Source organism: Molothrus ater, chromosome 7 (genome assembly GCF_012460135.2).
Source record: "Molothrus ater isolate BHLD 08-10-18 breed brown headed cowbird chromosome 7, BPBGC_Mater_1.1, whole genome shotgun sequence".
NCBI lineage: Eukaryota > Metazoa > Chordata > Aves > Passeriformes > Icteridae > Molothrus > Molothrus ater.
The window spans coordinates 20,680,911-20,693,822 of NC_050484.2; the positions used below are offsets into that span (position 1 = coordinate 20,680,911).

Sequence of the window (12,912 nt, forward strand, 5' to 3'; positions counted from 1 at the left end):
GAGAGACCTCTAGGATCATTAGTCTAGTCATCTGTTCCTGCAGATAGTATGCCATATAATTTCTTCCCTAAATTTGTTGGGTTCCATAAATTTATATGGATTCATGCTTAACATTGATTATCTCCACAAAATTTATTTTTTATTTGGCAAAAATCAGTGTTAATTGCACTTACATTGGCATAGTAGAAAATTCAGCTAGATATACTGGTTAGGTAAACAGTTTGATCGTGTTAATTCATCCCTAGTTTCTAAAATAAGTGTGCAAAGAACTGCCATGATTTTTTTCCTTCCTCACAATTCTGCTGTCATTTAAGTTCAGAACAAATACAGATCTACCCTCAGTATTGTCCACCCCCCCTCCCCCCAGTCTGGTTTTAACATAGTCCTTGATTTCTCTATAAAACACGGGCTAAAATAGGTGGCTTTCCAGGCAGACGTTTGTGAACTAATAGGTGACCTTTACGGCAACCAAATGTCGCTGCTAAATTTCCTCAGCCCTTTAGACTCAATAACTAGGTGGGTTTTCTTTAGTTTTTTTTTTAATGTTGATTCTTTTTAATTTTCATAAGCAAACATAAAAATCTCTCATGTATGACAATATGTAGATTTGTGGCAGTCCTGAGAGGACCTTGGGTCTCTCAGCCAGAGGCTTTATTATGTAATGCTGCATAAATGCTGTATTTTCATCTGTGACAGATATAGTCTTGAACCTGTATTTTTCATGTTACTTAACTGTTTCAGAACATCATGTGTGAGAGAACACATCAAAATGGAAATTGCTTCTAGAGAGGCAGCGATAAATATTGGTTGGGTGTATTGCATTGTTGGGCTCCATGTGTTTCAGGATGTTCTCAATTCTCTTGCCCTAATCAACACTGTAAATACATGCTGCATTTTCTGGTCATCCGTTTGTTGGATTAACAATTTGGACCTTGCAGTTCCTACCATATGTTTTGATTCTTTACTGTGTATAGTCATGGTTATATAAAAGCGTCCTCTAACAAAATTACTCTGAAACCTTCTGTCTTTTCCAGCTATTCAGAGAAGGAGAAATCATGTAAATTCTGTGCATTATATGTATAGTTCACTTGTGGGTACTTGAAAATTAGGTAGTTAAACTGAGAAATATCTTTACGTTCACATGAAACTCTGAATCCTTGTGATAAAAAAAATTTTTATCTTCCCATTAACATATTGGGATGGATTGTAGTTTGTTTTTGAAAAGGTACTTACTGTTTAATCTCCAGCAGAGATTAAGATAGTTCATAGTGTGTAATTGAAATACACTGAAATACACTATTGACTATACACATTGATATTTGTGATATTATGGAAAAAGAAAAAATATACAAAACAACATAGGGCAAATGTATCTGATTCTGACAATTTTGTGCAGTAGCTTTTAAACAAAGTTGTTGGCATATTGCTTTTATTCCATTAAAGGATTTTGCTTAAGTCACTTTTCCCTTAAAGTCTTTATAAACAAGTAGTACGTGTCCTATTTTTTATCTACTCTCTGCTTTATGCCGTTGAGTTAGAATAGAATCATAACTCCCCACCTTGTCTTTCAAGTGCCCATAGTACTGTCATGGCCATGAAACTTATTTAGTTTTTGGGCCCTTTATTGTGTCAGTGATAGCACTGTGTTTTGTGTGGAGCCTAAGTACTCTTATGAATGACTTTCCAGCACCAGATATAGTATATCCCAATTTTCTACTGTATACTTTGCTCTGTGGATCAATATGGATTTTAATTAACATCCTAACAAAAGTATTGTTACGCTCAAAGGTCACTCTCCCTGTGTTCGTTGCTGAGAACTTGGTCTTCAGCAAGTTCCTATCACACCAGACACTGTCAAGAACAACCATAACTGAAATAGCTTTTCATTTATCCTGAGGCAAAGACACTGTTTTCCCTTTCTTTCTTCTTCAGTAGATATGCACAGAAGTTTGCTAACTGGGGGGAAGGAGCTGCAAATCTATAAATATCAAAGGTGACTTGATAGAGATTCTTGGAAGAAATTTCCACCATACTTGGAATGCAGTGACACTGTTTCATTCAACTGCTTTTCCACATTGCATTACATTAATAATCGCCTTGCAGGTTTCTTGGCAGATGAAGAGAAAGGGAAAGTTGGAGGATGATTTTGAATGAATGAGGATGAAGATGACCTGTTAGCCTTAAAGCTTGTATGAGGTAGTCGGAAGACGAAGAGCTGTGAAGTAGGTCAGTACTTTTGTCTTCTTTTTACATTAGTTGTTAGGATGAACTGCTTTTACAAATGTTTAGCTTATATTCACACATAGCACTGGTATTTCTGTGTCTCCTCCTTGACTGTACACTATATGAGATTATTTTCAGCTGTTTTATCCCTTCTGTCATGTAGCTTTTGAAATCTCTTGTGCTAATAAGCATCTGATAGATCTCACCAGGAGTCTTGGCTTTATCTTTAGTCTTCCTTCATTCTAACAATTCTGCCTACAGTACATACTGTTCACAGGGTAGATCCACATATTGCTGTTCAGCTGCCAGGCTCTTGAGTAATAAACCCTGCATTTCAATTCTGAATGAGTGTAAGTTATAATTTTCAGAGTGTTGTTCCTCTGACAGAAGACAGGGTCCACTGCCACATCCTTGACTATGGATGAAGAGTGCATAGCAGTCTGGAAAATGAGTTTATCCCTGATCAGTTGCTTTCAAAATTACACCTTATCTGATAGTTCTTTCTTCAAGTAGAAGAGCTTTTATAGTGCTGGTTTTTTGGTTTAGAAACTTGGACATTTGGTCCACAATGCCGTTTCTTTCCAAGTTTCTGTAACAGTTCTGCTAAATAAACACATTAGCATTCAACACAATTTCAAGTTATAAACAACCAACCTGATAACGATTCTATTACTTAATCCAGTTAGAGTTTGAGATCTTTGGTGCTGTTACTTAGACTTGAGAAGTTGACTCCAGTATTGAGCAAAGTCAGAAAACCCATTTTCTCTTACTGCATTGTGTTTTGCTGTTCAGTTGTCCAATTATTGCATTATTGTTATTTGCCCTCAGTATCATTAAGCAAAGAGCTAAATTTGATGCCTCTTATCTTTTTCCTTTCTGAAACTGAAATAGGGTGCCCTATTCCTCCCATGTTACAGTACCCAGCAATCCCAAGATTTTCACTTACATTTTTTAGGGTTTGCAACAAATGTTTCCCACTATGAAGACACAGACAGCATTATATACAGTGGCAATGGGAAGGAACCCCCCATTAAATGAATTATAATATTAAACTCCCGTTAAATGAATTATAATATTAATAACATTGTTAATTATTTTTATCTATTAATTTTGTTCTATATGTGTTTTCTGGTAGCACTTTAAAAATTGCCACCAGTTACCTGCATTGATTAAAGAAAGTAGTGATACTGCTGTGTTATAACATGGATTGGAATCTAACTAGATGCCCTCTGCATTATTGTTGTCATTAAATCCATTATTCTTGAGAATAAGACTTTTAAATTGCTTGATTACTTAGAACTTATACTTTTGCTTAATAAGTTGTCCTTTATTGGATATTACTGTCAGCCATGCTGTATCTAGTAAAAATACTGCATATACACCAGCACAAGCTTCGATGTCATTTTATTAGGAGGTGCTGCCTCAGCAGAATAAGAATATTAATCTAAAAGAGGTGTATTTTTTGAGGTGTATTTTTTTCCAAGCAACATAAACAAATCTATCCTACTTAGAGCTGCAGTGTCAATATTTTATACTGCCTGTGTGGTTCTTATTTGTTGTAGTTTTTGGCATATGGGATAACTGAAGATTCCAATTCTGGCCTTTCATTTTAGGCCAGTTCAGGGTATTTCCAGCCCTTTTTCTGAGATATTTTTTCAGCCCCTGAGTAGTTTTCACATATAATAAATGTAAATCCTGAAATACCCAATATTCCACTGAACACTGATTCCTTGGTGATGTGGGGAGTAGGCACTCCTCTAAGTTTGTTTCATTCTGAACAAAAGCTTTAGCAATTAAATTTTGTCCAGTATTCTAGAGACTGTCTACAACTGCTGAAGCTTTTTGAGCTTTGACCTTAGCTTGCAGATCTTCTACTGCTGGAAGAGAAAAATAGAAAATATCTACCTGGGAAGGAAGGAGAGTTGGGTGAGAATTTTTAGCAAAAGACAGAGACAGCTTAAGACCCATTCTAGTCAATTCTGGGTTCCTTTCAATACTAAAAAGTTGTAAAGACTTATTTGGTAGGTAATTTTTAGCTTTATTACTTCTATGTTTAGTTAATACCATTGTAGGGTCATTATGCCAGAAATATTATAACTCATGCTCCCATAGAAAATATGAAGAGTTTCTGATGCAAATACTAACAAAGTGATATAACACTGGTTATGTTGTCCAAGATTTTCATTAGAAACAGTTTGTCTGTAAATCACCTGTTCTTTACGTATGTTCCTCATTCCAGAGCTCATTCCATAGCATCAAAATACCCATTGTGTATCTGGTAGAGCTGGTTGGTGACAGCTTCATTGTGAAATCAGCTCTTCCAGTTAACTTCTTGCCTAGGTTTGTTGTTTCTGTTCTCTAGAATGTAACATGTTTGGTTAGCTTAAGCCTTTGAAAGTAGAGGTTCTTGCTCAGAAATTTCTGGCCATGCTCTATTGCTTTTCACCCCACTCTTGTTCCAAATATTATCACCCAAATAAAAATCTTTGTATCTTTTTTGTTATCAAAGTTGTCTAGTTGAAGATAGTGCCAAAATATTCTTTTATGAAGGTGTTTACTACTTCTTTGAATAATTTTTCTTTGCTAGTGGTACTTTGTTCATACCATACATGCTCTGTGGGTTTTTGCTGATTGTCTGCAAACTCATGCAATTGTTGCCTTTTTCCCCTGCATGATAACCTGTGTATTTCCATATGATAGTTGTCAAAGCAGGTACAATTCAAAGATATGTTTTTGTTAAATTTCAGCTTTTAATTTCTATACTGATCTATGCTGCTTGTAACATTTCTAGTAGTATTTTGAATTCTTTCTAATGCTAAAAGTCTGTTGGCTTCTGTAAGTGACCATCCTTTCCATCAGACTATTTTTGTCTTCAGTAATGTCCACTAAATTGCCCTGGTTGTCTTTTTCAATCCAAGAACATTCTAAATCTACTTCTCCCTGGTTTCAATTCGAACAAGTGTCACGTGTTTTGCTATATCACACATGTGCAGAGAATAGCATTCTTAAAATCCTGGAATAATTTCATACCCACTTTCAACTGAATTTATTTAAAATTGATATGTGTGTCCTGTGCTCAGAGACAGACCTGACTACCTTTCTGTTTTGCTGGCACCTTTGTCCTGAAGATGTAGAATTTCAATTGCTTATTTGTATTTTGGGAAATCAGAGTTGGTTGGGCAGCATATTTGCTCTGTTTGTTTTTGGAGGGGCGTTTTACTATCTTCCACTCGCTGTATGACAATGTATGCAGTGAGACTTAATCACCTGACATGCGCATGAGATCTCCTCTCTATCCTTCTCCAAAATGAGACCTCCTCATCACTCCTGGAGATAACCTGTTGGAGGGACATATCAAAGACACAAGGGAGGACAGCACAAAGGTGAAGGCCATGATATTGCCATTTGTCTGTAGTCTTATCACCTCTTGTAAGCTAATTGTCATTGTGTCAGTGACAATCCTGGCATGTGGAGGAAAGTTTTCATTAGTTTCTCTCTTTCCCTAATGGTAGCCCACTGCTGTAGCAGCAAAAGTCATTTTCCTGGCTTAGCTTTACCCAAAGGTATTTGCTTTAGTTAGATGATCCACGTGTCACTGATTCTAGAGACCTCAAGCCAGCATTATCTGGTAAAATGTGGGCATGAAGAATGCCCAAGTCTAGGCTGAAGCTAGATTTATTAGCTATATTAAAGTTACTTCAGGGATATTTTTCTGCAGGAGAATTAGTCTATCTTTTTTGCAAATACCTTAATGAATAGGAAAACAAATATGGGTGTTTGCCAAAGAAGATAGTAATACTTTGGAAAGTAAATGTTGCAGTGAAAGGACATATTAGTTGTGGGGAAACAGCATTTTAATCTCTCAATGCAGTAGCTACAGCAGTTGATTCTTGTAACCTCTGAAAATTAAGAAAGGGGAAATTGTTGAAAAGGGTGTCTAGACAGCACTAGTGTAGTTCTAAGATGTTCTAGAATTTTAGAATAATAATTTTAGAAAGAACACTTCTATTTCTCAGGTTAATAGAAAAGCAAAGAAAAAACCTAAAATACCACACAAATCTGTGATGACCTTGATAATTAGCATTTATAGATCCAAGTGCAAAGTCAGACAGTTCTAAAATGAGTGCCACTAAAGCAGACTCTTCACAGGATTTATTTTAGTTCTTGAATTTTTTTTGTCTTTTACATTGATTGCTTCAAGTGATGAGAGAAATTGGAAGCATCTTTGTTATTCATTAGCCAGGTATTTTATCCTGTCTAGAAGAAAGAGAAATGATGACAATATTTATGTGACCGTAAGTAACATAAATTACCATAAGTAACATAAATATTGTGGTACCTTACTCTGGCTCCTTACAAACCTACCTCTTCTGTAATTCTGTGATTTACCAGACAATAACCAAACTGAAGTTATTAATATAGTTGTCTTTAGGGACAATGGCTATTAGAGTAAAGGACAAATGTTTCTGTTTTCTAAGTCTTAAACTTAAGACTGTCATATGTATTGTTCATGAAAATATATGTTCATATATTCCTGTAGTTCATACAACCAAAACATCTTATAAATGATAGTGAAATAACAAATACTCTGTAGTTGTTATTTCCACTCACCAAAATGGAAGAGACTGAAGCAAATTTGAACTTTTAAACTACTTTTCTCTCTGAAATCTGATGACTATCATGCTCTTCTCTTGGTATCATTCTTTAGGTGGCTTGTTTTGGTGCCCTTTTTCTAGGAATTCTGAAGCTGACCTTGCACTTTAACACAAGTATTTAATAAAATAATTAGTCCATGTTAAAAGAAAATAATGTCATATGGACTGTAAAGGAGATGTATTTACTGTTTAATGTTAAGGATAGAGAGAGTTTAAGCATTCTTTGTCCATGCTAGAATCAAAACATATTATTTGAAAGGTTTACAGAACTTGATTTTGCAGTGCTTGTTTCTTACAAAAGTCCAGTTACATCTTGAGGAAGGTGCAGTCCTCAGTCATTAGATTTTTCTCTCAAATGGAAGTTGAAGAAAAGTACCGCAGACAAACTAAAGAAAATATTAACCTAAGATATTCTGCTTTGAACTGAAGCAGATTGAAATTGCTCCCATCTCAAGTGGGAAAGGCTGTATCCAGTGGATGGACAGGTATTAGGAGTTAAATGGGGTGAATTTTTTAAAAAGTTGGATCTGCACCTCTGCTTATGTCCCTACTTTTAGACAAGGGCTCTTTGTAAGGGTGTAAATTTTTTTCCGAAGTGAGAATGCAATAGGAGTTCATAATTCATAAAAGTTAGTTATCATACTATTACTGATGTAGTTACCATAAATCACAGACTGGGACTGATCCTATTAGTGGTTCACTTCACTGTTAAAAGACAGAATTTATGTTAGCAAGGTTTATGCACCTTCACCAGGGTTCTACTCAGCTTAGTTATTGCATCTTATCAATCACATAAGAATATATTTAATTTCATAGTGGTGACTTTCCACTATATTTCCTTGTTCGTTATAGTTTAGCCAGACAGAGAAAATTAACAGTGGTGGCTGATATGCATGTATATATGTGCCTGTGCATGTGTCACTATATACTTATATATATATAATCTCCACAGTTATGTATTTGCATGCCTGTATGCACACATCTACAAGTATGTGTACACATCTGTATGTCAAAGCATCAAATGTACAAAAATCCATACAGTAGGTTATGAATGAAACCTGTTAATTGCAATGGATTACTGGTTTTAAAAAGGCTTTACTCGTGTTAAACTCAAAATCTGCCATCAACAGTCAGTATCACTAGTCCTTCCCCCTTCCTCAGGAGTTTAGTGCTTAATGGGATTCTTTTGGCTTTGAAATTGAAGAATTTTATTAGTTGCTAAAGCTATTCAGTAAGAAGGTATTTCAAAAAGAAACGTAAATTGCAAAATGCAGTGGGATACTTACTGAACTGTTGGTATTGTTTTGTCAAAAAATGATTTAAAATGAGCTAGGAAATTGCCGAACCATCAAAGTATGGATGTGGGAAAGTTAATATATTAAAGAAACACTATCATGAGAAGAAGAAGTGCTGTTTTAAAAATGATATTTTAAGAAATTCACTTATACAGAGAATAGGGCAAAATCATAATCTTTTATGAGCCCAATAAAGACTACCTAGCTACTGTCACTTGATACAATACTTTTCTTATTGAACTTAGGGAAAAAACGTACTACAGAGGACTTTTTTGTGCAATATAGATTTAGTTAGCTTTTTAACTTAAAAATGGAAGAATGGCGAGACTGTCCTTTGGACACAGGCTGGTGTGCAGTGCCCTGGACCAACATGTGCATGCAGCAGTGTTCAAATGGGCAGGGCTGGTGGCTCTGCAGCCATAGTCCTTAGATTTGACATGCTGCTGTTGCACTGGTTTTACTGACAACCTATGTACTTTGGTAAGGGACTTGTAGTAGTGCTTCCTTTAAAGACAGAAATATAGTTTTCTTCAGAAATATACCATCTTCAGATATACTTGGGGTTTTTTTTGCTTTTGAGATAGGCTGTGTAAGTAGCTGAACAGAAAGTTAATCCTTCCTATTTTATGTGATGTGGCTTCTTGTGACTGGTCCACTATATAAGAAGTTCTAGTGGCATTTTAGAAGACCAAAAAACAAGATGTCATTTTACTTAGGATCACTTGTTAATGTTTGCTGAAATATTACCTCAGGCATGTTGAGTACAGACAAAAGATAAGAACAATTAGTATTTATATTTTGTTTTGTATTTGTGTAGCTTGTGGTTCCTCTGAAAACAATCTGCTGATAGCAAGACAAAGTAAAATATTTGCATTTCCTAGTTTTTTTACTTCTTGACTCCTTTCTGCTTCAGTCTATTCTTACATGTTCTTATTCATGGTGTGTAAGTCACTGCAAGGATGTGGGCTGTTTAATTTGTACTAATCTATTGACCTGTAAAAAAACTTACTTTGATGTGTTGGAAATATGGGTTTTCATGAACTGTTCAAATGGAAGGAGTGCTTTATATAAGGAAATCTGCCCTTAAATGGAAAAAAGAGTTGACAGGACTTCCACCTGAAATTGTAATCTAAAATGATTTCAAGTGCCACCTAGGATTGTTGTATCTGAAGCATAATGCTGAAGCTCTTTTGGAGTCAACTGGCTTTGCTTATTTGACAGAATTTTAGAGACAAAGTCTTGTCTATTGGTAGCAAAATTCCCATTGACTTCAGTGGACTCAGAGTTTAACTCTTCTCAAAGAACAGCTCTCAGTCTGTGGCTGCTCAGAGCTGCTTCCTTTCCCATGTGCTGCCACTGTATCTCTGGCTTTCCACTTCCATGATTCCCATGCAGCACAGAAAGACATTTGCTGCAAACACCTAGATTTAGTCTGAGCCGGCCTCAAAGAGGTTGGCAGAGCTAGGAGTGGACAGACCAGATGTTTGACAGTATCCTCTGCACATCTACAGTATTGAAAAAGCATCTCTCAAATGATTTTAAGGGGAAATTATTACACATCAAAGTATATTGCTTATGTTTTTAATTGAATTTCGCCTATCATGTCACCTTCAGCTAGCATTAAAGAACATGAGAAATCTCATGGTCTGTGCCTGTTTATACATAGTGGCTGTAGTTAGAAATTAGTTAGAGTACCATTATTAAAGCACAGCCTGCCTCCCCATCAAAAAAGTCTTTGTTTCCTTACAAAGAGGCTTGTGGTGGCTATAATACTTTTTAAACTGTATTCCCTATGAGCCATTTAAGAATAAACAAAGGTTTCAGATGTGTTTTCTTCTTAGGAGCCCAAGTCTACCTTTTACCCACCTCTGTACCGTGCTCTCTGCTCCCTGCCACTTGGAGAAGAATGTCTGAAATCAGTTGTCTTCTTACTATTTCCTCCCACCTGCTCTACTCCTCTGTACCCAAGTGCCTCCCAGAAGCACTTGAAATCTTCTCTAGGGAAGGTGAATCCAACTGCTTTGGCAGCCTGCTGCTTTAGCAACTGAAACCCAACTCTCTCCTTTGACACAGAGAAAGCAGGTGTCACTCATCAAAATACATTCACTGTAGTAAGCATAGGAAAATGAGCCAATGGGAATATGATATTGATACCTTGAAAAACTGCAATTATTATTAATGCTGCAAGTGCTATTTACTTGAATGTTTACCACGACAACACTGCTAATTTCTTTTAGCTCAATGTGAAATTTAGAGTCTAATTGTTCTAATTGGCAGAAAAGGGAAACCTGCCAAAAATACACACTGATTTACCTCACTCTTGATTCTGTTGACATCACTGAAGTTGCATAGGATATTAATTGTTAAAGAAAGTTACTTTGGGCTCAATTTCTTTCTGCAAGTATCTGTGTCTGATGTAAAAGCTCAAAATTTCAGATCCTTGAAGTTTATGCTGTGAAGCTGATGGGATGAAAGAAATCCGTAACTCATCTGTTGTAGCTTTACAGTGTCATGCAACTTTGGGGATGGTGGCTTAATTGAGCTTTACAAATTAAAATCACAAATGAGCCCACTAGAAAACAGCAGTAATGGTTAAAGAAAAAGGCACCTCTGAATTTGATGTGGACCATATGAAGTATCTGGAGACAGTAGCTCAGCATTGAACATCTTCAGACTCAGACAATTATTGAAGACTGTGTACTGACATGAGAGAGGACTGGTCTAATCTAAAATCCATTAGACTGCCAGATTTATCATTAAATCAGGAAATACACCTCTTTGGTCCATAGACTGGTATAATGCATGGATGGCAGAGTGATGTGAGGGAACCTCTCACTGCCATGAAGATATTTATCATCATAATAGAGAAAATACTGAAGGCTCTCATGTAATGTGCAGCAGAGACAACAGTCTTAATGGTGCTGTCCCCTAAAATTTTCCAAGAAAAAGAGATTGCAAATACTTTTGGAAGCAGCAGGAACAAGGAAAATGGCTTCCCCCCACTTTGTCCCTCCCAAGAACATACCAATGTCTTAGTAAAGAATTTTATTGTGCCTTTTACAGAAACCTTTGCAGTCTTTAATTTGCAAAATTCCTCTCTGTTTCAAATAGTTTTTCTAAGAAGTGGTGGGTTATATGTGGCCTGTTGTATCCCTTTGCCATGTATGAGGCTCTAAACATATTTGCACGTGATACTATATTTCTAGATCTTTACCTGAGCAGGCATTTATAAAAGAAGTGAATTTTTAGAGATAAATACTACACCTATGTAGGCACTTTGTATTAGGACAAGTTTTCACAATATTTCATGATCACCTGACTCAAAATATATTCTAGTGCAGATTGTTTAATTATGTGTGTAAGCAGAAGGCTGGCAAGATCCAGGAAAACATTTAAAAACCTTTCAAAAAGCAGAATAATGTTTGAGCCAGGCATCTTCCTGATGTCAGTTTTTGGATAGCTGACTCTAATGCAGTGGTGCTGGTTAGTGATACTGGTGACATTGGTGGGGTTATGGGCTGTTACCTGAAGGTAAAGGGATAGGATTCATGGTAAGAGGGTGTACTTTTTATCAGTTAATGCCTGGCTGCATTTTTTCAAGTGCTTATAAAGCAAAAGAAAGAATTTTTTCCTACGGGTTTGGTCAATGCAGAGCTCAAGGTCTCTTAAGACTGAGTCTGAACTTAGCCTATTAACATTATTTGCATTATTAGAAATAATAGAATATCAGACAGCTGAAGCAGTGAAAATTTTTATAATTATTTATGCCATATATGTTAACATATTGCTCCATCTTGATATGACTTCTGATCAATAAGGTTGAATTGTAGTGAGTCCTTGTTTGCATACACATACCTACTTTCTACATCTTTAAATATTAAAGTTTCAACATAAGTTTCACTTTTAGGTTTATTGCAAGGGCTTGTTTTTGTGGCTTATGCATCTCATACTGTACACTATTATAACCCAATGGGCATGTGAGGTACTATGGCTTAGTACTTTTTCTTTTCAGTTTGTCTTGTCTTGCTTAAGCTCTGGGTGAAGAGGGGGCTTTATGAATTAAGCAAGTGGACAATGACGCTTAATTCATAAAGTCAAGGTAATTTGATTGTTTGGCTGAGTGTTATCAAGGCAAATCAGTGCAACAGTTGTCAAGACAAGACCTATCCAAGGACAGACATTCTTGAAGTAATTTTCCAAGCTTTTTTTTTTTTTTATTTGGTTTATTATTTTTGCATTGTATTTTAAGGCATGCATGGCAATGCTTTGGTAGATCACAGAACTGTCATTGGGGGTTAATGAAGGAAGAGGGTAGAGGACGTCTCTCCTCTGTCTCCTTTTTCTGTGCCAGTCTAAAAACTCATTTGCCTCCCTTAGGTGGTTTTGTCAACCTACACAGAACCCACTGCTGGTGGCATCACACAGTGCACAGGAGAAAACAGGAGAAAGAGCCTGTCTTATTCCTGCTTAGCACTGGATTCACACCCTACAAAGAGTTCTAGTTGAAATCTGGCCTTGGAGAGCTGGCCTTCTCAGTTGGGGTGGCAGGGAGGGCTAACAGCTTCCTTGGCTGGAAGGCATCAAATTGAATAAACAGAAAACGGGGGCCTGGAGAGTGGGAAAGCTCTTGATGGTGATTAGTTGTCATCCTGCTTGTCAGAACAAATGAAGAAGAGGAGCACAATGTTTGCACTGTTTGAACAAGCCTCAGAGAGCAAATTAGATGGTAAATGTGATCA

At 36.4% G+C, this 12,912-nt stretch overlaps 1 protein-coding gene across 5 annotated transcripts in view; it reads left to right on the plus strand.

Annotated features, from left to right (window-relative positions):
* The window catches only part of FIGN (fidgetin, microtubule severing factor), a 116,563-nt gene that overhangs the window by 48,748 nt on the left and 54,903 nt on the right, over window positions 1-12,912 (plus strand). For 2 of the 5 annotated variants that reach the window (XM_036386761.2, XM_036386763.2), the window contains exon 2: window positions 2,104-2,226. The exons of the other annotated variants lie outside the window; for them this stretch is intronic. The gene's annotated coding sequence lies outside the window, so the exon portion shown is untranslated. The remainder of the gene's footprint in view (window positions 1-2,103; window positions 2,227-12,912) is intronic. 5 annotated transcript variants of the gene reach the window in all.